The sequence below is a fragment of the Phyllobates terribilis genome, unplaced genomic scaffold (genome assembly GCF_046119375.1).
Source record: "Phyllobates terribilis strain yellow unplaced genomic scaffold, ASM4611937v1 Scaffold_71__1_contigs__length_7168151, whole genome shotgun sequence".
In the NCBI taxonomy this organism is placed as follows: domain Eukaryota; kingdom Metazoa; phylum Chordata; class Amphibia; order Anura; family Dendrobatidae; genus Phyllobates; species Phyllobates terribilis.
In genome coordinates, this window is record NW_027362831.1 from 6,351,654 (window position 1) to 6,378,256 (window position 26,603).

The 26,603-nt window shown below is 47.1% G+C and overlaps 1 pseudogene; it reads left to right on the forward strand.

The window, feature by feature from the left end:
- The window catches only part of LOC141194433 (uncharacterized), a 53,375-nt pseudogene extending 27,305 nt beyond the window's left edge, over positions 1 to 26,070 (forward strand).
- The last annotated feature ends 533 nt before the right edge of the window (positions 26,071 to 26,603 follow it).

Genomic DNA, 26,603 nt, shown 5'->3' on the forward strand with positions numbered 1-26,603 from the left:
CACACAGGTAGGTGTGATGCACAGTGTCTGGCTTAGGATAGTGCTTATGCCCATACTATTAGATCAGGAGGGCTGCCCAGCACTATATAAGTGCACCCCACATGGACATACACCCCAGTACACCCAACCAACACTAAAATGCTAATGCATTTGTTATCTGATTTGGTGTTGGTAAGGCTGATTTTTTTTCTGTGATATCTTTTCTTGGTAAATAATGATACTTACTCTGTCGCCTCATTGGGGGACACAGAATCTTGGGTGTTATGCTGCTGTCCACTAGGAGGCGACACTATGCATAATCTTGAAAAGATTAACCGTGGCTCTTCCTCTGCAGTATACACCCCTGAACGGCATCAGCCTTCTCCAGTTTTTGCTTACTGTCGCATAGGAGGCACACCTAAAACCTTTACTCCGTTTTCACTGATGGGATTACAGATGAAGAAAAGTGGGTCTAGTGCTAGACTCCCGGCATGGCTCCTTCCTCGGCCCCTTGTTACAGGGTGCACAATTGAAGTCGAGATGGCTATTCCCCATGTCGCTCCTTCCCCAGCCCCTCGTGTGCTGGTTCGAAGTCGAGACCCCCCTCCTTCCCCAGTTCCTTTCGGTTTCTGGGTTGAGGTCGAGGCGAGGATATACAGTGCCTACAAGTAGTATTCAACCCCCTGCAGATTTAGCTGGTTGACACATGCGGAATTAACTTGGCATTGTGACATTTGTACTGTAGATCAGCCTGGAAGTGGGAAATGCACTGCAGCAAATATTGTTGTTTTTTTTATGTTGTTTTTTTTTTTTAAAACGTTAAAAGTTAATTCAGAGTGTCATTTATTATTCAACCCCTCAAACCACAAGAATTCTGTTTGGTCCCCCTAAAGTATTAAGAAGTAGTTCAGGCACCAAGAATAATGAGCTTCACATGTGTGGATTAAAGATCTCTTTTGCCAGCCTTTTCTGACTATTTAAGACCCTCCCCAAACTTGTGAACAGCACTCAGACATGGTCAACATGGGAAAGACAAAGGAGCATTCCAAGGCCATCAGAGACAAGATCGTGGAGGGTCACAAGGCTGGCAAGGGGTACAAAACCCTTTCCAATGAGTTGGGCCTACCTGTCTCCACTGTTGGGAGCATCATCCGTAAGTGGAAGGCTTATGGAACTACTGTTAGCCTTCCACGGCCTGGACAGCCTTTGAAAGTGTCCTCCCGTGCCGAGGCCAGGCTTGTCCGAAGAGTCAAGGCTAACCCAAGGACAACAAGGAAGGAGCTCCGGGAAGATCTCATGGCAGTGGGGACATTGGTTTCAGTCAATACCATAAGTAACGTACTCCACCGCAATGGTCTCCGTTCCAGACGAGCCCGTAAGGTACCTTTACTTTCAAAGCGTCATGTCAAGGCTCGTCTACAGTTTGCTCATGATCACTTGGAGGACTCTGAGACAGACTGGTTCAAGGTTCTATGGTCTGATGAGACCAAGATCGAGATCTTTGGTGCCAACCACACACGTGACGTTTGGAGACTGGATGGCACTGCATACGACCCCAAGAATACCATCCCTACAGTCAAGCATGGTGGTGGCAGCATCATGCTGTGGGGCTGTTTCTCAGCCAAGGGGCCTGGCCATCTGGTCCGCATCCATGAGAAGATGGATAGCACGGCCTACCTGGAGATTTTGGCCAAGAACCTCCGCTCCTCCATCAAGGATCTTAAGATGGGTCATAATTTCATCTTCCAACAAGACAACGACCCAAAGCACACAGCCAAGAAAACCAAGGCCTGGTTCAAGAGGGAAAAAGTCAAGGTGTTGGAGTGGCCTAGTCAGTCTCCTGACCTTAACCCAATTGAAAACTTGTGGAAGGAGCTCAAGAATAAAGTCCACATGAGACACCCAAAGAACCTAGATAACTTGGAGAAGATCTGCATGGAGGAGTGGGCCAAGATAACTCCACAGACATGTGCCGGCCTGATCAGGTCTTATAAAAGACGATTATTAGCTGTAATTGCAAACAAGGGTTATTCCACAAAATATTAAACATAGGGGTTGTATAATAATTGACCCACACTTTTATGTTTAAAATTTAATAAAATTCAACTGAGCAACATAACTTTTTGGTTTGTAAGATTTATGCTTCTGTTCATAAATCCTACTCTCGTTTGCCGTTTGAAGGCTCTAACTTATTTGCATCTTATCAAACCATTAAAATCTGCAGGGGGTTGAATACTACTTGTAGGCACTGTAGCCCCCTGATGGTGACAGCCAACCTCCCTAATCCCCCCCTGGGGGTATTAGGTTGAAACGCCTCAGGTAGGGCCTGTACAAGCACCAAGGACCCCAGCCCTGCTGCAGGCTCCTGTCAGGACCGGGGGAGCGCATGCGGGCATGATACAACAGAGGCACGGGCCCTCTTGTGCCCTGTTTCTGCGGCAGCACCATTTCTATGGTGCCTCAGGGGGACTCTTCACAGGTTCACAGGGCCCCCCCCCTTTCGCTTCTACCCCACCGCTACCCTGCCTTTAAATCTGGGAAGGTCCGGTTCAGATTCGGCCCCCTCCCGGACTTCCGCGCCGGCCTGGAGTCCCTTTTGGCATCAGGCACCTAATTTAGGCCGAAGCCGCCACCTCCTCTCCCCGGCCCGCCCCCTGGATGACAAATATTACACTTTACAGTGTCATAGAGGGGGCGGATCGAGACTGAAAGGGCGCGATTTTACACAGTTCTGCCGCCCTTTCAGCTCTCCGCCCCCCTTCTTTCTTAACTTTACTCCGGCGGCCATTATCTGCTGCAGAATAAGGGACACAGCCAGTCTCTGCGGGGCACAGGACTGCGGATCTTCGGCGCTGGACCTAGCGGCACACTGGTGGGATAAGATCACAGCTGAAGTTCTTCCTTGGCTGTGAGTCCATTATTCCTTATAGGCTCCTCTGCATAGCCTCCCCTGTAGGGCCCTCTGCATAGCCACCCCAGTGCACTATGCCGGGCTCAAGGTCCAAGAGAACCAGGCAGGACTGCTATTATGCACTCTGTACAGCCTGCAGCAATACTCTCCCCAGCGGCAGCATGTATCCGCACTGCCAGGACTGCATCCAGACTACTGTGCCAGAGCCCCAAGAAGCCCCTGTCAATGCTTCGGTGTCTAATGCCACGCCGGAATGGGTCACTCAGATGTCGCAATCTATGACACAGTCTATAGATAACCTAACTTCCTCATTGCTTCAGGCTTTGCAGAGTCATGCCTCGGCTATGAATGCTACCCAGCAAAGGGAAAGCTCGACTCAGGGACATGTCGACCCGGGCACATCCACGTCTAGGTCAGGACGCAAGCAGACCCACAGGTCACGTTCATCTGCGTCATCCCATAGCACACGGTCATCCCCTTCTAGGGAGACATACCTTAGTTCCAGATCATCTAGACCGTCCCCTCCCAGGGACAAACAATACAGTTCTCCGCAGCGATCCCTGAACAGAGAAGGCCTTCACCCAGCTGGAGACGCCTTAGCGATACACAGGATTCGGAAGGCATCTGTGATTCCGGCTCAGACAACGAAACTGAAGGGTCCCTGATCCCAATTCCCCCTAGCAATACAGCACTAGTTGAGGACGTAAACTCGTCCATCCATCAGGTGCTGGACATTTCTGATCCGCCCCCGGAGGCACCACAACACAAGAAGGAGTTCTGAAGCCGCCTAAGGTCTTCTTTGACCACCCAGAGTTTAAGTCGATCCTTAAAAAGCAGTTCTCACAGCCTGAGAAGAAGTTTACCAATCGCAAATATCTGGAAGCGCTATACCCCTTCCCACAGCAGACCACCAAGGAATGGACAGATCCACCCAAAGTGGATCCCCCAGTCTCTAGGCTAGCAGCACAGTCACTCCTTTCACTGCCAGATAGCTCAATCCTCAGGGGCGCAGCAGACCGGCAGGTAGAAAGCATGGCTCGTTCAATTTTCGAGGCCGCAGGGGCCTCCCTGGCTCCCGCGTTCGCTTCAGTTTGGGTTGCCAAGGCCATCCTGGCTTGGGCCCAAAATTTACAAGCTAGCCTCCAAGTATCTGCTCCTGAGCTGTCGGACCAAGCGGTTCAAATAGCAGTTGTAGCAGATTACATGCTTCATGCAGCTCTGGATTATGCAAGGGGTGCAGCAGGGATAGCATCAAACGCCATCACGATTCGGCGTATCCTCTGGCTACGGGAATGGAAAGCAGACGCAGCCTCAAAGAAGTCCCTTACGCACCTCCCGTACCGCAGTGGTCAACTTTTTGGTGAACAGTTGGACACGATGATATCCAACGCCACCGGGGGTAAGAGTACCTCTCCTCCCCCAACTGAAACCCAAACGCACTTACAATAAGCATAACCAAACTCGATTCCGATCCTTTCGGAACTCTTCGGGCTGGTCCACCTCATGGCCAGCACAAAATAGCAACCACCTCCCACGCAGGGACAACTCGTGGCCGACGCAAAAGTCGGACAAGACCTGGCAGTCAAAAGCAGGCCAGTCAAAGTCCAAAGGAGGAAAACCTCAGACCTTCGCCTCATCATGACTCACGGACTCCGGAAGACACCCCACCTGTAGGTGGCTGACTTTTGCTCTTTCATCAAGTATGGCTGCCTATTACAGAAGACAGGTGGGTCAGGGAACTAGTGTCTTCGGGATACAAGATAGAATTCACTTCCAACCCACCAAACAGACTCTTTATTTCTGTTCCCCCAAAACCGCCACACAAGGCTCGTGCCTTCGACCAAGCGGTCTTCAAGCATTAGTCATAGTACCGGTCCCCTCGGCCGAGCGCTTCCGAGGGTTCTACTTCAATTTATTCGTAGTCCCCAATAAAGGAGGCGGCGTACGGCCCATACTGGACCTAAAGCAGCTCAACAAATATGTACGGGTACATCACTTCCGCATGAAGTCCCTTTGGTCCATCATTGCGTCCATGGAAAAGGGAGAATTTCTCGCCTCCATAGACATACAAGACGCATACCTGCATATACCAATTGCGCCCGCCCATCAGAGATTTCTCAGGTTTGCAATCAACCAGGACCACTACCAGTTCGTGGCTCTCCCGTTCAGACTCGTCACGGCCCCCAGAGTGTTTACCAAAGTCATGGCAGCCACCATGGATGGCCTGCACTCCAGAGGCATAGTAGTCGTTCCATACCTGGACAATCTCCTTATCAAGGCTCCCACCTTCAAGGACTGCGAGCTCAGCGTTTCAATCACAATCGACACTCTGAGTCGCCTGGGCTGGCTAGTCAACCTACAAAAGTCATCACCAACCCCGAGTCAGTCTCTGACCTTCCTGGGAATGCTATTCAACATTTTCAGGGGTCTAGCGCTCCTTCCCAAGGACAAGGCACTGCCACTCCGTCTAGGAGTTCACACCCTCCTCAGCAAACCCCCTTGATCTCTCCGGTTTGCCATGAGAGTCCTTGGCAGGATGGTGGCGGCAATAGAAGCGGTCCCATTTGCCCAGCTTCACCTCAGGCCTCTCCAACTAGCCATCCTCAAGTCATGGGAGAGGAACCCGTCGTCAACTAGGAGGTCCCTCCACTGGTGGCTCAACCCAACCTCACTAACAAAGGGGAAATCTTTTCTCACTGGTCAATGGAAGGTTCTGACCACCGACGCGAGCCTGACTGGTTGGGGTACACCTACACCACAGAGCACAGGGCAAGTGGTCCCCAGCGGAAGCGACCATGCCCATCAACATCTTGGAAATTCGTGCCATCCTCCTGGCATTGAGAGCCTTCAATCACTTACTGGCAGCCTCTCACATCAGAGTACAGTCGGACAATGGCATATGTGAATCACCAAGGGGGGACCCGCAGTGCCCAGGCGATGCGAGAAGTGACACATATTCTCCACTGGGCGGAAGACACAGGTTCGGTTCTCTCTGCAGGCCACATTCCGGGTGTGGACAACTGGGAAGCAGACTTCCTCAGCCGGTAAGGAATGGACTCGGGAGAGTGGTCTCTCCATCCCAAAGTTTTTTGACAGATCTGCCATCGCTGGGGGACTCCGGACGTGGACCTAATGGAATCCTACATCAATGCCAAGGTCTCCAACTTCATGGCCAGAACACACGACCCGCAGGCGCTAGGAGCGGACGCCCTGGTTCAGGACTGGACCCAGTTCCAGTTCCTGTACATTTTTCCACCTCTTCCCCTGATATCCAGAGTGGTGAGGAAGATCAAGCAAAAGGGAGTTCCTACCATCCTAATTACACCGGACTGGTCCAGACGTACATGGTACACCGACATCGTACAGCTCACAGCAGACATCCCCTGGCGTCTCCTCGACCACCCCGATCTTCTGTCACAAGGCCCATTCTACCACCAGAACTCAGGGGCCCTCAATTTGACAGCGTGGCCATTGAGACCTGGGTTCTAACCCAGTCAAGGTTCCCGCCGGACGTCATTGGAACCATGTTCAGGGCACTTAAGCCAACCTCTGCTAAGATTTATTACTGTACCTGGAAAGCCTTCTTTACCTGGTGCAATCTCTCGTGGCCAGATCCCATTCCCTTATTCCCTCCCCAGGGTACTTGGGTTTCTCCAATCGGGTCTGGAGGCCAGACTGTCCCTGGCCTCCCTTAAAAGCCCGGTGTCAGCTCTCTCAGTGCGTTTTCAGAGGTGCATCGCTAACAAGCCGCAAGTAAGGACATTTCTTCAGGGGGTTTCCCGATTGGTTCCCCCCTACAGATGACCACTAGAAACGTGGGACCTCAACCTGGTGCTGACAGCATTGCAGGAAACACCCTTTGAACCCCTTAGGGAAGTCCCACTCCGCCTTCTATCCCAGAAAGTGCTTTTCCTGGTGGCAATCACCTCGCTACGCAGGGTGTCTGAACTGACAGCACTCTCCTGCAGACGGCCTCCCTGGCTTTTCACCAGGACAAGGTAGTCCTCCGTACGGTCCCATACTTCCTCCTGAAGGTTGTGTCCAACTTCCACCTCAATGAGGAAATTTCACTGCCATCCTTCTGTCCGGTCCCTTTTCATAGAGTGGAGAAGGCTCTGCATACGCTTGACCTTGTCCGGGCATTGCGTATCTATGTGTCTAGAACTGTGCCTTTCTGGAAGTCTGATTCTCTTTTCCTTCTTCTGGAAGGCGGCAGCAAGGGTCTGCCAGCTTCCAAAGCTACCCTTGCCAGGTGGATCAAATCCACCATACAAGAGGCCTACCGCCTCAAAACTTCTCCTCTTCCAGCAGGTATTATGGCACACGTGCGGTAGGGGCCTCCTGGGCCATTCGACACCAGGCTTCTGCACAACAAGTGTGTATGGCCGCCACCTGGACTACCCAGTCCTCAGCAGACGCGAGCCTGGGCAGACGTGTTCTGCAGGCTGCGTCCGTCTACACAATATTCGTCCATTGCTTCCCACCCAGGGACTGCTTTGGGACGTCCCAAGGTCCTGTGTCCCCCAATTAGAGGCTAAGAGAAAGAGATTTTACGGTGAGAACACAAAAATCTCCTTTTTACATAAAGTACATTTTTACGGAGAGTTTAAGTAAAAATATTCAACAATATAAATTTTAAGGATATGTTATTCATAAATAATAATTGATTTTATTCTTGGCAGATGACTGTACCAGGAGTTCAGAGGAACAGCTGACAGCTTCAATTTTCAAACTGGATGATCTTGAGATCCCACAGGATACAATTGAAGTGAATGCCATTACTCCAGATATCCCATCATCCCTTCACAGCAAAGATCTGTCATCTGATCATTTGAAACAGGTCCTGTCTTCTGATTCATTACTGATTACTAAGGAAAATCAAAGTCACAAAATAAGCATTAAAAAACAAATTGCTCCTAAAGCAAAGAAGCCATTTTCATGTTCAGAATATGGAAATAGTTTTTCCCTCAAAGTCTTTTCTTAAACATCAAAGCATTTTAACCAGAAATCAAATCTTGTTAATCACCAGAGAACTCACACAGGGGAGAAGCCATTTTCTTGTTCAGAAAGTGGAAAATGTTTTACAGAGAAATCAAGTTTTATCAGACATCAGAGAACTCACACAGGGGAGAAGCCTTTTTTCTGTTAAGACATGAGATCTAACTTAATAGAAGATTACAGACCAGGGAAGACTGGAAACATTCATATAGACGGCCGGTGGAGATGTAGTCAGTGATGAACTCTGGCTAAATATGTTTCAAGAGCCGCAGTAGAAGATGAAGATGTTGTCCTCATCATGAAGTAGTTATTTTTCATGTCACGTGTAATGAATATCCCCTGCAGTATTGCTAATGCCGATTCCAGTGTCCGTAAATGAGACGAGAATTAGCTTTATGGAAGATGAGTCTTTGAGAAACGTGTTCAGCTACATACTCCAAGGAAGAAACTGCTTGCTGTATGTTGCCTAAAATATATAGGTTTTATTACTAGATGTAAAGAAAACTAAATACTGTAAAATAATATATCTCCTCATGTGTTTCCCCTTATTATCTCCAGTAATTGTATTATTACACAGGATTTTTATGATGTTACATCGGCTCATCATCTTCTCATTCAGGTCTCTACAATATCAGATCCTCTCAGTGAAGATCTTCTACTTAACAGAATTTTCCTTATGGACCCATCAAAGATGGATATGGACAGAGACAAGATGGCGGAGAGGATATTACACCTCACCCTAGAAATCCTCTTCTGTCTTACTGGAGAGGTGAGAGATTCTGATGACGTCACATTACATCATTCTTATCTATGGGAATAACAGATGGACAGAACTGGAGAGGTGAGGACTCTGGAAATATCTGTAGAGAGATTTATTTATATGTCTTTCCATAACCAGGATTACATATTAGTGAAGAAGACCTCTAGTGAGCGCTGTCAGGTCCATGTGTCTGAGGGATGGGGAAGACCCCTGAGCCCAATCACAGGGCCTCCATCTCACCCCCTGATATATGATGACATCAATGACCAGAAGATCCTAGAACTCGCCTACAAGATGATTGAGCTGCTGACTGGAGAGGTGACACTGCTGGGAATGCTGGGACATTATACAGTAACGCTATGAAAGGATCGGGGGGGGGTGACTGTATCATTGTATGTGTCAGGTTCCTATAAGATGTCAGGATGTTACTGTCTATTTCTCCATGGAGGAGTGGGAGTATTTAGAAGGACACAAAGATCTGTACAAAGACGTCATGATGGAGGTTCCCCAGCCCCTCACATCACCAGGTAATAGACAGGACTGAATACACACGGCCTATAATTATCTGTATGTAAAGAATGAATTCAGTCCCTGTATGTGTTTCCTCCAGATCTGTCCAGTAAGAGGACAACACCAGAGAGATGTCCCCATCCTCTTCTTCCACAGGACTGTAAACAAGAAGACCCCAATGTTCCTCAAGATCATCAGGTAGATGGAGAGAAGGTGTAATGAGATCTCCCCTATGATGTGTAGACGGCTGTGAGGGTCTTGTGTTCAGTCTTGTTTTATCCACCAGTATTATATGTTTTATACTTGTGTAATGAGGACGGTGGAGATGGCAGGATTAGAACTGATCATAGATGTGACTTCTCCATCTGTCTGTGACTTTTACAATATTTGTTTCAGGGTGAAGATCTGACCCATATTAATACTATAGAGGCATATGTGAGGGGTGATGAGCGGTGTAAAGAGGAGATTCCTACATATGACTACCCAGGTGAGTAGTGACCACTAAATGCGGAGAAGTCACAGATTCTTCTCAGTCACCGGCTGTGGCTGCTTTATCGGTGGTGTAGCCCGGCCATACCACAATCGTATGATCACCATTTTGCCTCTAGACCACAACATTCTCCTACACAAAACTGTTCAAATGATTTTGGGCATTTAAAACCCTTTTCCATAGAACTTACAATCTGGAGGAACCACCTACCCCCTGGGATTAGGAGACATTACCTTCCCAGATCTGTAAACCACAAAGCCAGACAATCACTTGAAGAAAAATGTTATGATGGGCCTGTAAGAGAAAGTGGAGGGTAATGATCTATTGGCGTCCTAGAACCCTGATATCTTATTGGATGAATCTACCTTCTCTCCCTTCTGTGCTGCTGAATGTGCTCATATGGTCCCTACAAGACCAGGTCCAGTCTTTCTGGCCAAACTTAAGACTTATGATCTACAACATTAAATGTGCAGTGAGGCCAAGTGTGAATTTCTGTAAAATAACAGCAGAGTTTCCCTTTATCCTGACTTTTTAGTTTCTTATAAAATGGACTAACTTCAAACAGGATTGTGATAAACTAAACAAAAAAAACATTACACCTGTGCCATGATATATCTTTAAGCTAAATTTAAGACACCTCATCTCTGCAGTATTATAAAAAGTTCTCTTTGAACGTCTAATATTTCTTCTTGAAACTCATCTGACAGAAAATATTGTCCCTTATGATAGTTTAGATTGCCAAGAGCCACCGAGCCCCATACTCCAATTACCACAGAGAGGTTTCACCACTAGTTACTCGTTTATTACTGATGGAGACTGTTGAGTTTGATCATTTCAGTAGATGTGTTATTGTCTATAGTCAGTTTTTGACTATAGTAGTTAGTGCCCAAAATACTCTGATTTAACCCCTTCCTGCAGCCAGTTTTGTGTTCCTATCTGGACCCATTTTTCAAATCTGACGTGTGTCACTTTATGTGGTGATAACTTTGGAATTCTTCACAAAGGATAATAGGAAACAAATGGACCTTAAAAATAATATTCCAACTTCTCTTGAATCTGACAATACCCTATATACGGTTGTACACTACTGTCTGGGCACATGGCAGGTTAAGAAGGGAAGGAGTGACATTTAGCTATTTGAATGCAGATTTTGCTGGGATAGTGTGCAGACACAATGTATTAGGGAGACTGTTCGTTGTCACCTGGCAGCTCAAAAGATGGCTACCACAAACAGGCTTGGCACTATCTACTCCATTTTCCAGATCCCAGGGTTTGCCTTGCTCATCATCCTTTAACCCCTCTACATGTATTTGGACTTAGACAGAGACCCCTAAGCTTGGGCCACAGTGTTACCTAATGTCCTGTGGTGTCAGATGGCAAGAAGAATAGTCAAATAGCTGGGTTAGAACATGGAGGGCAGAGAAAATACAAAATCACACAAAAGTAATCAGTAAAATGGCCGAGGTCACAACAGGAAGCAAATACACAAGCCGGGAGCTGAGCACAGAGGACTGAACCAGAGGAGGACAAGGCTGTATCTGGCAGCTTCCAGCAATATGCTTCCAGCTTTAGTAGGGTGCGGTGCTTTCCAGTTGGCTGAGGAAGGGAGCAGATTGCTCCAGCTGGACAGCACACACACCCATACTGCCAGACTGGATGGTACTACTGGTCCCAGCAACCCTAATCTTAGTGGCTGCGAAGAGCCTGCGCCGCCCAGAACTTCTGGTTCTGATGTCTCCTCCATCACCAGTGCCGCCTGCAGGATGAATAAGACTCCTGGTGAGAGAAGCAGACGTCGCAGGAGCAGATCCCAGAGGAGATGGGACCCACCATTTGCAGAAGCCCTAATATGACAAAATGTCAGAAAACCAGAGCAGTAGAAATCCACATAAAGTGACTCCATTTTGGAAATTATAACCCTCAGTGAAATAATCTATAGAAGTAGTGACTATTTTGACTCCACAGGCACTTTCCGGAAATTAGCGCGCAGTGGATGTTGGAGAGTGAAAATTACAAATATATAATTTCATTACCCAACACATAGTGTCGAGATTGTGCTCCAGGAGACACACACCATCAATTAAGTGGGTTCTTCTCACTATAGTAATGCCAAATACATGGAGGCTAAATGTGGTTTGGGCACACTGCAAGGCTCAGAAGTGAGGGGGAGATCTGACTTTGGGAGAGCGGATATTGCTGGATTGGTTTATGGAAGCCATGTTGCTTTTCAAAAGCCTTTGAGCCACTAATAATGTGGAAACCTCTGGTTTTCCACTGACAGATGATGGACCTGAGTGGGGACTTGTTTTTTGTGAGATGAGTAGAAGTTTTTATTGGTATTATTTCACCTATATAACATTGTTTGGTGGATTTTTATTCCATATTTAGGAGGCAGAATTAACAAACAGTTGAACACCACGATCCACTGGTTCATCCTATGAGGTTTTCTATTAGACTGTGAACTGTTATTGTCTTGGTGAATAATGACGGCTAACATAGGGCAAAATAAAAAAATTCACAGAAAAACATACAGCCTTACCAACACAAATCATATAAGAAATGCACTAGCAGGATGCCACAGACCCCCATGATAAAGGTGGGGGCAGCGCAGGTGCAAAATACTGATGGAGCAACCACTCACAAACCGAACAATTCATGGAGAGGATGGTTGCCTAGTATTAAAGATGCACACAGATGAAGCTTGCATAGGACGCCAGTCACACAGGTAAGTGTGATGCACAGTGTCTGGCTTAGGATAGTGATGATGCCCATACTATTAGATCAGGGCGGCTGTCCAGCACTATATAAGTGCACCCCACATGCACAGACACCTCAGTACACCCAACCAACACGAAAATGCTAGTGCATTTGTTATCTGATTTGGTGTTGGTAAGGCTGATTTTTTTCTGTGATATGTTTTCTTGGTAAATAATGATACTTACTCTGTTGCCTCATTGGGGGACACACAGGACCTTGGGTGTTATGCTGCTGTCCACTAGGAGGCGACACTATGCATAATCTGGAAAAGATTAACCGTGGCTCCTCCTCTGCAGTATACACCCCTGAACGGCATCAGCCTTCTCCAGTTTTTGCTTAGCGTCGCATAGGAGGCACACCTAAAACCTTTACTCTGTTTTCACTGATGGGATTACAGATGAAGAAAAGTGGGTCTAGTGCGAGACTCCCGGCATGGCTCCTTCCTCGGCCCCTTGTTACAGGGTGCACGGTTGAAGTCGAAATGGCTATTCCCCATATCGCTCCTTCCCCAGCCCCTCGTGTGCTGGTTCGAAGACGAGACCCCCCTCCTTCCCCAGTTCCTTTCGGTTTCTGGGTTGAGGTCGAGGCGAGGATATAGCCCCCTGATAGTGACAGCCCCTGGGGGTATTAGGTTGAAACGCCTCAGGTAGGGCCTGTACAGGTACCAAGGACCCCAGCTCTGCTGCGGGTTCCTGTCGGGGCCGGGGGAGCGCAGGCAGGCATGATACAACAGAGGCACAGGCCTTCCTGCGCCCTGTTTCTGCGGCAGCACAAGTTCTATGGTGCCTCAGGGGGACTCTTCACAGGTTCACAGGGCCCCACCCCCTTTCGCTTCTACCCCACCGCTACCCTGCCTTTAAATCCGGGGAGGTCCGGTTCAGATCCGGCCCCCTCCCGGACTTCCGCGCCGGCCTGGAGTCCCTTTGGGCATCAGGCACCTAATTTAGGCTGCGGCTTCGGCCTAGCCGAAGCCACCACCTCCTCTCCCCGGCCCGCCCCCCCGATGACAAATATTACACTTTACAGTGTCATAGAGGGGGCGGATCGAGACTGAAAGGGCGCGATTTTACACAGTTCTTTCAGCTCTCCGCCCCCCTTCTTTCTTAACTTTACTCCGGCGACCATTATCTGCTGCAGAATAAGGGACATAGCCAGTCTCTGGGGGGCACAGGACTGCGGATCTTCGGCGCTGGACCTAGGGGCACACTGGTGGGATAAGATCACAGCTGGAGTTCTTCCTCGGCTGTGAGTCCATTATTCCTTATAGGCTCCTCTGCATAGCCTCCCCTGTAGGGCCCTCTGCATAGCCACCCCAGTGCACTATGCCGGGCTCAAGGTCCAAGAGAACCAGGCAGGACTGCTATTATGCACTCTGTACAGCCTGCAGCAATACTCTCCCCAGCGGCAGCATGTATCCGCACTGCCAGGACTGCATCCAGGCTACTGTGCCAGAGCCCCAAGAAGCCCCTGCCAATGCTTCGGTGTCTAATGCCATGCTGGAATGGGTCACTCAGATATCGCAATCTATGACACAGTCTATAGATAACCTAACTTCCACATTGCTTCAGGCTCTGCAAAGTCATGCCTCGGCTATGAACGCTACCCAGCAAAGGGAAAGCTCGACTCAGGGACATGTTGACCCGGGCACATCCACGTCTAGGTCAGGACACAAGCGGACCCACAGGTCACGTTCATCTGCGTCATCCCATAGCACACGGTCATCCCCTTCTAGGGAGACATACCATAGTTCCAGATCATCTAGACCGTCCCCTACCAGGGACATACAATACAGTTCTCCGCAGGGATCCCCGACCAGAGAAGGCCTCCACCCTGGTTCACCCAGCAGGAGACACCTTAGCGATACACAGGATTCGGAAGGCATCTGTGATTCCGACTCAGACAAGGAAACTGAAGGGTCCCTGATCCCAGTTCCCCCTAGCAATACAGCGCTAGTTGAGGTATTAATCTCGTCCATCCATCAGGTGCTGGACATTTCTGATCCGCCCCCAGAGGCACCACAACAAGATTTTATTTGAAGGAGTTCTGAAGCCGCCTAAGGTCTTTTTTGACCACCCAGAGTTTGTCGATCCTTAAAAAGCAGTTCTCACAGCCTGAGAAGAAGTTTACCAATCGCAAATATCTGGAAGCGCGGTACCCCTTCCCACAGGAGACCACCAAGGAATGGACAGATCCACCCAAAGTGGATCCCCCAGTCTCTAGGCTAGCAGCACAGTCACTCCTTTCACTGCCAGATAGCTCAATCCTCAGGGACGCAGCAGACCGGCAGGTAGAACGCATGGCTCGTTAAATTTTCGAGGCCGCAGGGGCCTCCCTGGCTCCCGCGTTCGCTTCAGTTTGGGTTGCCAAGGCCATCCTGGCTTGGGCCCAAAATTTACAAGCTGGCCTCCCAGTATCTGTTCCTGAGCTGTCGGACCAAGCGGTTCAAATAGCAGTTGTAGCAGATTACATGCTTCATGCAGCTCTGGATTATGCAAGGGGTGCAGCGGGGATAGCATCAAACGCCATCACGATTCGGCGTATCCTCTGGCTGCGGTAATGGAAAGCAGACGCAGCCTCAAAGAAGTCCCTTACGCACCTCCTGTACCGCAGTGGTCGACTTTTTGGTGAACAGTTGGATACGATGATATCCAACGCCACCGGGAGTAAGAGTACCTCTCCTCCCCCAACTGAAACCCAAACGCACTTACAATAAGCATAACCAAACTCGATTCCGATCCTTTCGGAACTCTTCGGGCTGGTCCGCCTCACGGCCAGCACAAAATAACAACCGCCTCCCACGCAGGTACAACTCGCGGCCGATGCAAAAGTCGGACAAGACCTGGCAGTCAAAAGCAGGCCAGTCAAAGTCCAAAGGAGGAAAACCTCAGACCTTCTCCTCATCATGACTCACGGACTCCAGAAGACACCTCACCTGTAGGTGGCTGACTTTTGCTCTCTCATCAAGTATGGCTGCCTATTACAGAAGACAGGTGGGTCAGGGAACTAGTGTCTTCGGGATACAAGATAGAATTCACTTCCAACCCATCAAACAGACTCTTTATTTCTGTTCCCCCAAAACCGCCACACAAGGCTCGTGCCTTCCGCCAAGCGGTCTTCTCGCTTCTTCAAGCTGCAGTCATAGTACCGGTCCCCGCGGCCGAGCGCTTCCGAGGGTTCTACTCCAATTTATTCGTAGTCCCCAATAAAGGAGGCGGCATACGGCCCATACTGGACCTAAAGCAGCTCAACAAATATGTACGGGTACGTCACTTCCGCATGAAGTCCCTTCGGTCCATCATTGCGTCTATGGAAAAGGGAGAATTTCTCGCCTCCATAGACATACAAGACGCATACCTGCATATACCAATTGCGCCCGCCCATCAGAGATTTCTCAGGCTCGCAATCGACCAGGACCACTACCAGTTCGTGGCTCTCCCGTTCGGACTCGCCACGGCTCCCAGAGTGTTTACCAAAGTCAAGGCAGCCACCATGGACGTCCTGCACTCCAGAGGCATAGTAGTCGTTCCATACCTGGACGATCTCCATATCAAGGCTCCCACCTTCAAGGACTGCGAGCTCAGTGTCTCAATCACAATCGACACTCTGAGTTGCCTGGGCTGGTTAGTCAACCTACAAAAGTCATCACCAACCCCGAGTCAGTCTCTGACCTTCCTGGGAATGCTATTCAGTACCTTAAGGGGTCTAGTGCTCCTTTCCAAGGACAAGGCACTGCCTCTCTGTCTAGGAGTTCGCACCCTCCTCAGCAAACCCCCTTGATCTCTCCGGTTTGCCATGAGAGTCCTTGGCAGGATGGTGGCGGCAATAGAAGCGGTCCCATTTGCCCAGCTTCACCTCAGGCCTCCCCAACTAGCCATCCTCAAGTCATGGGACAGGAACCCTCTTTCTCTCGACAGGGAGTTCCAGCTGACGTCGTCAACCAGGAGGTCCCTCCACTGGTGGCTCAACCCAACCTCACTAACAAAGGGGAAATCCTTTCTCACTGGTCAATGGAAGGTTCTGACCACCGAAGCGAGCCTGACGGGTTGGGGTGCGGTACACCTACACCACAGAGCACAGGGCAAGTGGTCCCCAGCGGAAGCGACCATGCCCATCAACATCTTGTAAATTCGTGCCATCCTCCTGGCATTGAGAGCCTTCCATCACTTACTGGCAGCCTCTCACATCAGAATACAGTCGGACAATGCCACGGCTGTGGCATATGTGAATCACCAAGGGGGGACCCGCAGTGCCAAGGCGATGCGAGAAGTGACACACATTCTCCACTGGGCGGAAGACACAGGTTCGGCTCTCTCTGCGGTCCACATTCCGGGTGTGGACAACTGGGAAGCAGACTTCCTCAGCCGGCAAGGAATGGACTCAGGAGAGTGGTCTCTCCATCCCGAAGTTTTTTGACAGATCTGCCATCGCTGGGGGACTCCAGACGTGGACCTAATGGCATCCCACTTCAATGCCAAGGTCTCCAACTTCATGGCCAGAACACACAATCCGCAGGCGCTAGGAGCGGACGCCCTGGTTCAGGACTGGACCCAGTTCCAGTTCCTGTACATTTTTCCACCTCTTACCCTGATATCCAGAGTGGTGAGGAAGATCAAGCAAGAGGGAATTCCAACCATCCTAATCACACCGGACTGGCCCAGACGTACATGGTACGCCGACATCATACAGCTCACAGCAGACGTCCCCTGGCGTCTCCCCGACCACCCCGATCTTCTGTCACAAGGCCCGTTCTACCACCAGAACTCAGAGGCCCTCAATTTGACGGCTTGGCCATTGAGACCTGGGTTCTAACCCAGTCAGGGTTCTCGCCGGAAGTCATTGGAACCATGTTCAGGGCACAGAAGCCAACCTCTGCTAAGATTTATTACTGTACCTGGAAAGCCTTCTTTACCTGGTGCGAATCTCTCGTGGCCAAATCCCATTCCCTTATTCCCTCCCCAGGGTACTTGGGTTTCTCCAATCATGTCTGGAGGCCAGACTGTCCCTGGCCTCCCTTAAGAGCCAGGTGTCAGCTCTCTCAGTGCTTTCTCAGAGGTGCATCGCTAACAAGCCGCAAGTAAGGACATTTCTTCAGGGGGTTTCCCAATTGGTTCCCCCCTACAGACGACCACTAGAAACGTGGGACCTCAACCTGGTGCTGACAGCATTGCAGGAAACACCTTTTGAACCCCTTAGGGAAGTCCCACTCCGCCTTCTATCCCAGAAAGTGGTTTTCCTGGTGGCAATCACCTCGCTACGCAGGGTGTCTGAACTGAGAGCACTCTCCTGCAGACGGCCTCCCTGGCTTTTCACCAGGACAAGGTAGTCCTCCGTACGGTCCCATCCTTCCTCCCGAAGGTTGTATCCAACTTCCACCTCAATGAGAAAATTTCACTGCCATCCTTCTGTCCGGTCCCGGTTCATAGAGTGGAGAAGGCTCTGCATACGCTTGACCTTGTCAGGGCATTGCGTATCTATGTGTCTAGGACTGCGCCCTTCCGGAAGTCTGATTCTCTTTTCCTTCTTCTGGAAGGCGGCAGCAAGGGTCTGCCAGCTTCCAAAGCTACCCTTGCCAGGTGGATCAAATCCACCATACAAGAGACCTACCGCCTCAAAAATTTTCCTCTTCCAGCAGGTATTATGGCACACGTGCGGTAGGGGCCTCCTGGGCCATTCGGCACCAGGCTTCGGCACAACAAGTGTGTAAGGCAGCCACCTGGACTAGCCTACACACGTTTACCAAACACTACAGGGTTCATACCCAGTCCTCAGCAGATGCGAGCCTGGGCAGATGTGTTCTGCAGGCGGCGCCCGTCTACACAATATTCGTCCATTGCTTCCCACCCAGGGACTGCTTTGGGACGTCCCAAGGTCCTGTGTCCCCCAATGAGGCGACAGAGTAAAGTAGATTTTTGTGTACTCACCGTAAAATCTCTTAGCCTCTAATTGGGGGACACAGCTCCCACCCTGTTGTCCGTTCCGGGCCGTTGTTATGTTGAGTTCTCATATTGTTTTTCCCTTGAGCTCGTACATAGTTGCCTTCTTATAGGCATGGTTATGTTATCCATGTTACGTTCCTCCTACTGCTTTTGCACAAACTGGAGAAGGCTGATGCCGTCCAGGGGTGTATGCTGCAGAGGAGGAGCCACGGTTAATCTTTTTCAGATTATGCATAGTGGACAGCACATAACACCCAAGGTCCTGTGTCCCCCAATTAGAGGCTAAGAGAAAGAGATTTTACGGTGAGTACACAAAAATCTCCTTTTTACATAAAGTACATTTTTACAGAGAGTTTAATTAGAAATGTTCAAAAATATAAAATTCAAGGATTTTTTTATTAAAAAGATAATAATTGGTTTTATTCTTGGCAGATGACTGTACCAGGAGATCAGAGGGACAGCTGACATCTTTAATTTTTAAATCAGATGATCTTGAGATCACACAAGATACAATTGAAGTGAATGCCATTACTCCAGATATACCATCATCCCTTCACAGCAAAGATCTGTCATCTGATCATTTGAAACAGGTTCTGTCTTCTGATTCATTACCGACTACTAAGGAAAATCAAAGTCACAAAATAAGCATTAAAAACAAATTGCTCCTAAAGCAAAGAAGCCATTTTCATGTTCAGAATATGGAAATAGTTTTTCCCTCGAAAAAGTTTTTTCTTAAATATCAAAGCATTCACACAGCAAAGAATAGATTTTTTTGTTTCAAGTGTGGGAAATTTTTTAACCAGAAATCAAATCTTGTTAATCACCAGAGAATTCACACAGGGGAGAAGCCATTTTCTTGTTCAGAAAGTGGAAAATGTTTTACAGAGAAATCGAGTTTTATCAGACATCAGAGAACTCACACAGGGGAGAAGCCTTTTTCTTGCTCAGAATGTGGAAAATGTTTTAGCCGGAAAACAGATTTGGTTGAGCACCAGAGAACTCACACAGGGGAGAAGCCTTTTTTCTGTTAAGACATGAGATGCCACTTGATAGAAGATTACAGTCCGGGGAAGACGGGAAACATTCATATAAACAACCGGTGGAGATGTAGTCAGTAAAGAACTCTGGTTAAATATGTTTCAAGAGCCGCAGTAGAAGATAAAGATGTCGTCCTCCTCATGAAGTAGTTATTTCTCATGTCACGTGTATTGAATATCTCCTGCAGTGTCGGTAAATGAGACGAGAATTAGCTTTATGGAAGATGAGTCTATGAGAAACGTGTTCAGCTGCAGACTCCAAGGAAGAAACTGCTTGTTGTCTGTGGCCTAAAATATATAGGTTTTATTACTAGATGTAAAGAAGAAAACTAAATACTGTAAAATAATAAATCTCCTCATATGTTTCCCCGTATTATCTCCAGTAATTGTATTATTACACAGGATTTTTATGATGTTACATCGGCTCATCATCTTCTCATTCAGGTCCCTACAATATCAGATCCTCTCAGTGAAGATCTATTAAAGAGAATTTTCCTTATGGACCCATCAAAGATGGATATGGACAGAGACAAGATGGCAGAGAGGATATTACACCTCACCCTAGAGATCCTCTTCCGTCTTACTGGAGAGGTGAGAGATTCTGATGATGTCACATTACATCATTATTATCTATGGAAATAACAGATGGACAGAACTGGAGAGGTGAGGACTCTGGAAATGTCTGTAGTGAGATTTATTAATGTGTCTCTCCATAACCAGGATTACACAGTAGTGAAGAAGACCTCTAGTGAGCGCTGTCAGGACCCTGTGTCTGAGGGATGGGGAAGACCCCTGAGCCAAATCACGGGGCCTCCAAGACACCCCCTGATACATGAGGACATCAATGACCAGAAGATCCTAGAACTCACCTACAAGATGATTGAGCTGCTGAATGGAGAGGTGACACTGCTGGGAATGCTGGGACATTATACAATAGCACTATGAAGGGATCGGGGGGATGACTGTATCATTGTATGTGTCAGGTTCCTATAAGATGTCAGGATGTCGCTGTCTATTTCTCCATGGAGGAGTGGGAGTATTTAGAAGGACACAAAGATCTGTACAAGGACGTCATGATGGAGGTTCCCCAGCCCCTCACATCATCAGGTAATAGACAGGACTGAATACACACTGCCTATAATTATCTGTATGTAAAGAATGAATTCAGTCCCTGTATGTGTTTCCTCCAGATCTATCCAGTAAGAGGACAACACCAGAGAGATGTCCCCCTCCTCTTCTTCCACAGGACTGTAAACAAGAAGATCCCAATGTTCCTCAGGATCATCAGGTAGATGGAGAGAAGGTGTCATGAGATCTCCCCTATGATGTGTAGAAATCTGTGAAGGTCTTGTGTTCAGTCTTGTTTTATCCACCAGTATTATATATTTTATACTTGTGTAATGAGTACGTTGGAGATGGCAGGATTAGAGCCGATCATAGATGGGACTTCTCATCTGTTTGTGACTTTTACAATATTTGTTTCAGGGTGAAGATCTGACCCATATTAATACTACAGAGACATATGTGAGGGGTGATGAGCGGTGTAAAGAGGAGATTCCTACATATGACCACCCAGGTGAGTAGTGACCACTAAATGCAGAGAAGTCACAGATTCTTCTCAGTCACCGGCTGTGGCTGCTTTATCAGTGGTGTAGTCTGGCCATATCACAATCGTGTGATCACCATTTTGCCGCTAGATCACAACATTCTCCTCCACCCAAAACTGTTCAAATGATTTTGGGCATTTAAAACCCTTTTCCATAGAACTTACAACCTGGAAGATCAACCTACCCCCTGGGATTAGGAGACGCTGACCGTTACCTGCCCAGATCTGTAAACCACAAAGCCAGAAAATCACTTGAAGAAAAATATTATGATGAAAGTGGAGGGTAATGATGCTGTTGGCTTCCTAGATCCCTGATATCTTATTGGATGAATCTACCTTCTCTCCCTTCTGTGCTGCTGAATGTGCTCATATGGTTCCTACAAGACCAGGTCCAGTCTTTCTGGCCGAACGTCACTTTTATGATCGACAGCATTAAATGTGCAGTGAGGAACAAGTGTGAATTTCTGTACAATAACAGCAGAGTTTCCCTTTATCCTGACTTTTCAATTTCTTTTAAAATCGACTAACTTCAAACCAGATTGTGATAAACTATACAGAAAACATTACACCTGTGCCATGATATATCTCTAAGCTAAATATAAGACACCTCAGCTCTGCATTATTATAAAAAGTTCTCTTTGAACATCTAATATTTCTTCTTGAAACTCATCTGACAGAAAATATTTTCCCTTACGATAGTTTAGATTCCCAAGAGCCCCTGAGCTCCATACTCTAATTACCCCAGAGAGGTTTCACCACTAGTTACTCACTACTTACTGATGGAGACTGTTGAGTTTGATCATTTCAGTAGATGTGTTATTGTCTATACTCACAGTTTTTGACTTCAGTAATCCTCTGCTTTAACCCCTTCCTGCAGCCAGTTTTGTGTTCCTAATCAGACCCATTTTTGAAATCTGACGTGTGTCACTTTATATGGTGATAACTTTGGAATTCTTCACAAAGGATAATAGGAAACAAATGGACCTTACAAACTTCCAACTACTCTTGAATCCGACAATACTCTATATACGGTTGTACCCTACTGTCTGGGCACATGGCAGGTTAAGAAGGGAAGGAGCGACATTTAGCTATTTGAATGCAGATCTTGCTGGAATAGTTTGCAGACACAATGTATTGGGGGCACTGTTCGTTGTCACCTGGCAGCTCAAAAGATGGCCACCACAAACAGGCTTGGCGCTATCTACTCCATTTTCCAGATCCCAGGGTTTGCCTTGCTCATCATCCTTTAACCCCTCTACATGTATTTGGACTTAGACAGAGACCCCTAAGCTTGGGCCACAGTGTTACCTAATGTTCTGTGGTGTGAGATGGAAAGAAGAATAGTCAGGTAGCCGGGTCAGAACATGGAGGTCAGAGAAAATACAAAATCACACAAAAGTAGTCAGTAAACTGGCCGAGGTCACAACAGGACACAAATACACAAACCGGGAGCTGAGCACAGAGGACTGAACCAGAGGAGAACAAGGCTGTATCTGGCAGCTCCCAGCAATATGCTTCCAGCTTTAGTAGGGTGTGGTGCTCTCCAAATGGCTGAAGCAGGGAGCAGATTACTCCAGCTGGACAGCACACACACCCATACTGCCAGACTGGATGGTACTACTGGTCCCAGCAACCCTAATCTTAGTGGCTGGACAGAGCCTGCGCCGCCCAGAGCTTCTGGTTCTGACGTCTCCTCCATCACCAGCGCCACCTGCAGGATGAATAAGGCGGCTCCTGGTGAGAGAAGCAGACGTCGCAGGAGCAGATCCCAGAGGAGATGGGACACACCATTTTCAGAAGTCCTAATGTGACCATATTGCAGAAAACCAGAGCAGTAGAAATCCCCATAAAGTGACTCCATTTTGGAAATTTTAACCCTCAGTGAAATAATCTATAGGAGTAGTGACTATTTTGATTCCCCAGGCACTTTCCGGAAATTAGCACGCAGTGGATGTTGGAGAGTAAAATGACAAATATATAATTTTATTACCCAACACATAGTGCCCAGATTGTGCTCCAGGAGACACACACCATCAATTAAGTGGGTTCTTCTCACTATGGTAATGCCAAATACTTGGATGCTAAATGTGGTTTGGGCGCACTGCAAGGCTCAGAAGTGAGGGGGAGATCTGACTTTGGGAGATCGGATATTGCTGGATTGGTTTATGGAAGCCATGTTGCTTTTCAAAAGCCCTTGAGCCACTAATAATGTGGAAACCTCTGGTTTTCCATTGACAGATGATGGACCTGAGTGGGGACTTGTTTTTTGTGAGATGAGTAGAAGTTTTTATTGATATTATTTCACCTACATAACATTGTTTGGTGGCTTTTTATTCCATATTTGGGAGGCAGAATGAACAAACAGTTGGACACTACAATCCACTGGTTCATCCTATGAGGTTTTCTATTAGATTGTGAACTGTTATTGTCTTGGTGAATAATGATGGCTAACATAGGGCAAAATTTAAAAAAAATCACAGAAAAAGATACAGCCTTACCAACACCAAATCATATAACAAATGCACTAGCTGGATGCCGCAGACCCCCATGATAAAGGTGGGGGCAGCGCAGGTGCAAAATACTGATGGAGCAACCATTCACAAACCTACCAATTCATGGAGGGGGTGGTTGCCTTGTATTAAAGATGCACACAGATGAAGCTTGCATAGGACGCCAGTCACACGGGTAGGTTTGATGCACAGTGTCTGGCTTAGGATAGTGATGATGCCCATACTATTACATCAGGAAGGCTGCCCAGCACTATATAAGTGCACCCCACATGGACAGACACCCCAGTACACCCAACCAACACTAAAATGCTAATGCATTTGTTATCTGATTTTTTGTTGGTAAGGCTGATTTTTTCTGTGATATGTTTTCTTGGTAAATAATGATACTTACCAAGTACATTTTTACATAGAGTTTAATTAGGAATATTCAACAATATAAATTTTAAGGATATGTTATTCATAAATAATAATTGGTTTTATTCTTGGCAGATGACTGTACCAGGAGATCAGAGGGACAGATGACATCTTCAATTTTTAAATCAGATCATCTTGAGATCCCACAGGATACAATTGAAGTGAATGCCATTACTCCAGATATACCATCATCCCTTCACAGCAAAGATCTGTCATCTGATCCTTTGAAACAGGTCCTGTCTTCTGATTCATTACTGACTACTAAGGAAAATCAAAGTCACAAAATAAGCATTAAAGAACAAACTGCTCCTAAAGCAGAGAAGCCATTTTCATGTTCAGAATATGGAAATAGTTTTTCCCTCGAAAAGTCTTTTCTTAAACATCAAAACATTCGCACAGCAGAGAATAGATTTTTTTGTTTCAAGTGTGGGAAATTTTTTAACCAGAAATCAGATCTTCTTAATCACCAGCGAAGTCACACAGGGGAGAAGCCATTTTCTTGTTCAGAAAGTGGAAAATGTTTTACAGAGAAATCAAGTTTAATCAAATATCAGAGAACTCACACAGGGGAGAAGCCTTTTTCCTGTTCAGAATGTGGGAAGTGTTTTAACGATGAATCAAATTTTGTTAAGCACCAAAGAACTCACACAGGGGAGAAGCCTTTTTCCTGTTCAGAATGTGGAAAATGTTTTAGCCAGAAATCAGATTTGGTTAATCACCAGAGAACTCACACAGGGGAGATGCTTTTTTCCTGTTCAGAATGTGGAAAATGTTTTAGCCGGAAAATAGATTTGGTTGAGCACCAGAGAATTCACACAGGGGAGAAGCCTTTTTCCTGTTCAGAATGTGGGAAATGTTTTAGCCGGAAATGAGATGTTGTTATACACCAGAGAAATCACACAGGGGAGAAGCCTTTTTTCTGTTCAGAATGTGGAAAATGTTTTAGCTGGAAATCAGCTTTTCTTAAGCACCAGAGAATTCAAACAGGGGAGAAACCTTTTTCCTGTTCAGAATGTGGGAAATGTTTTAGCCGGAAATCAGATTTGGTTAAGCACCAGAGAACTCACACAGGGGAGAAGCCTTTTTTCTGTTCAGAATGTGGAAAATGTTTTTGCTGGAAATCATCTTTTCTTAAGCACCAGAGAATCCACACAGGGGAGAAGCCTTTTTCCTGTTCAGAATGTGGGAAATGTTTTAGCCGGAAATCAGATTTGGTTAAGCACCAGAGAATTCACACAGGGGAGATGCTTTTTTCCTGTTCAGAATGTGTAAAATGTTTTAGCCGGAAAATAGATTTGGTTGAGCACCAGAGAATTCACACAGGGGAGAAGCCTTTTTTCTGTTCAGAATGTGGAAAATGTTTTAGCCGGAAATCAGATTTGGTTAAGCACCAGAGAATTCACACAGGGGAGAAGCCTTTTTTCTGTTCAGAATGTGGAAAATGTTTTAGCTGGAAATCAGCTTTTCTTAAGCACCAGAGAATTCACACAGGGGAGAAGCCTTTTTCCTGTTCAGAATGTGGGAAATGTTTTAGCCGGAAATCAGATTTGGTTAAGCACCAGAGAATTCACACAGGGGAGAAGCCTTTTTTCTGTTCAGAATGTGGAAAATGTTTTAGCTGGAAATCAGCTTTTCTTAAGCACCAGAGAATTCACACAGGGGAGAAGCCTTTTTCCTGTTCAGAATGTGGGAAATGTTTTGTGAAGAAATCATCATTTCTTAGTCACCAGAGAACTCACACAGACGAGAAGCCATTTTCATGTTCTTAATGTGGGAAATGTTTTACACGGAAATCAACTCTTAAACTTCAGAGAAGTCACACTGAGGAGAAGCCTTTTTCATTTTTAACCAAAAATTGCATCTTCATAAAGGGGTTGTCCACTACTAGGACAACTCCTCATTCCTCATGTTTGGCCTTGTTAAAATAAATACACTCATACGCACTTCCTGTTCTGGCGCTGTTCCATCGGTGTCACAAATCGCGTTTCCGTAAGGATGTTACATCACACAAGATTGTTACATCACACAATCCTGCTCCCCATCATGGCCTGGACATAGCACCAAGAGAACGCACACACTGAGAGTATTCTCTTCAGACCGTGTTCCTGGGGGAATTATAAGCAATTTACAGCCTCAAACATGACGTCCGATATGGAAAAGAAAGAAGAGATCAGAGGTTAATCTGAGGTCCTCCACCTCTGTCAGCATGTCTGGTATGCAGCGTTTCTTATGGAAGGTCTTATCTTCCTGCTCTGGAGCTATTACTGCCTCACCTCAGTGTGGAAAAAGAAGCAGTCTAAACCCTCATGATGCCAGACAGCTCCAGCCTGTAAGTCCTGCACCAACTTCTCTCAATGTAGGCCTCACAAGAAAACAGCTCCACAAATCTCCCTGTACTCTCACCAAAGCCCCCATGCTGAGCAATGCTTGCTTCACAGGGACATTTACCCCCCAGCCACAGGTTATTCTGATATGGGGAACAACATAACTTATTTGTATATCAGATTGCGTCTATCCCTACTAAAGAAGATATAGAGCAATATATTCAGAGGCTGGAGACCACATACAATACTGAAATACGTCCCCTCACTTCTATCCTGTCACAGCTTACTGACAAGGTACAGAGATTAGAGGATAATGTCATCCAAGTTAGAGGCCATCATAATGCTCAGAAACTAACACTGGATCTTCACAG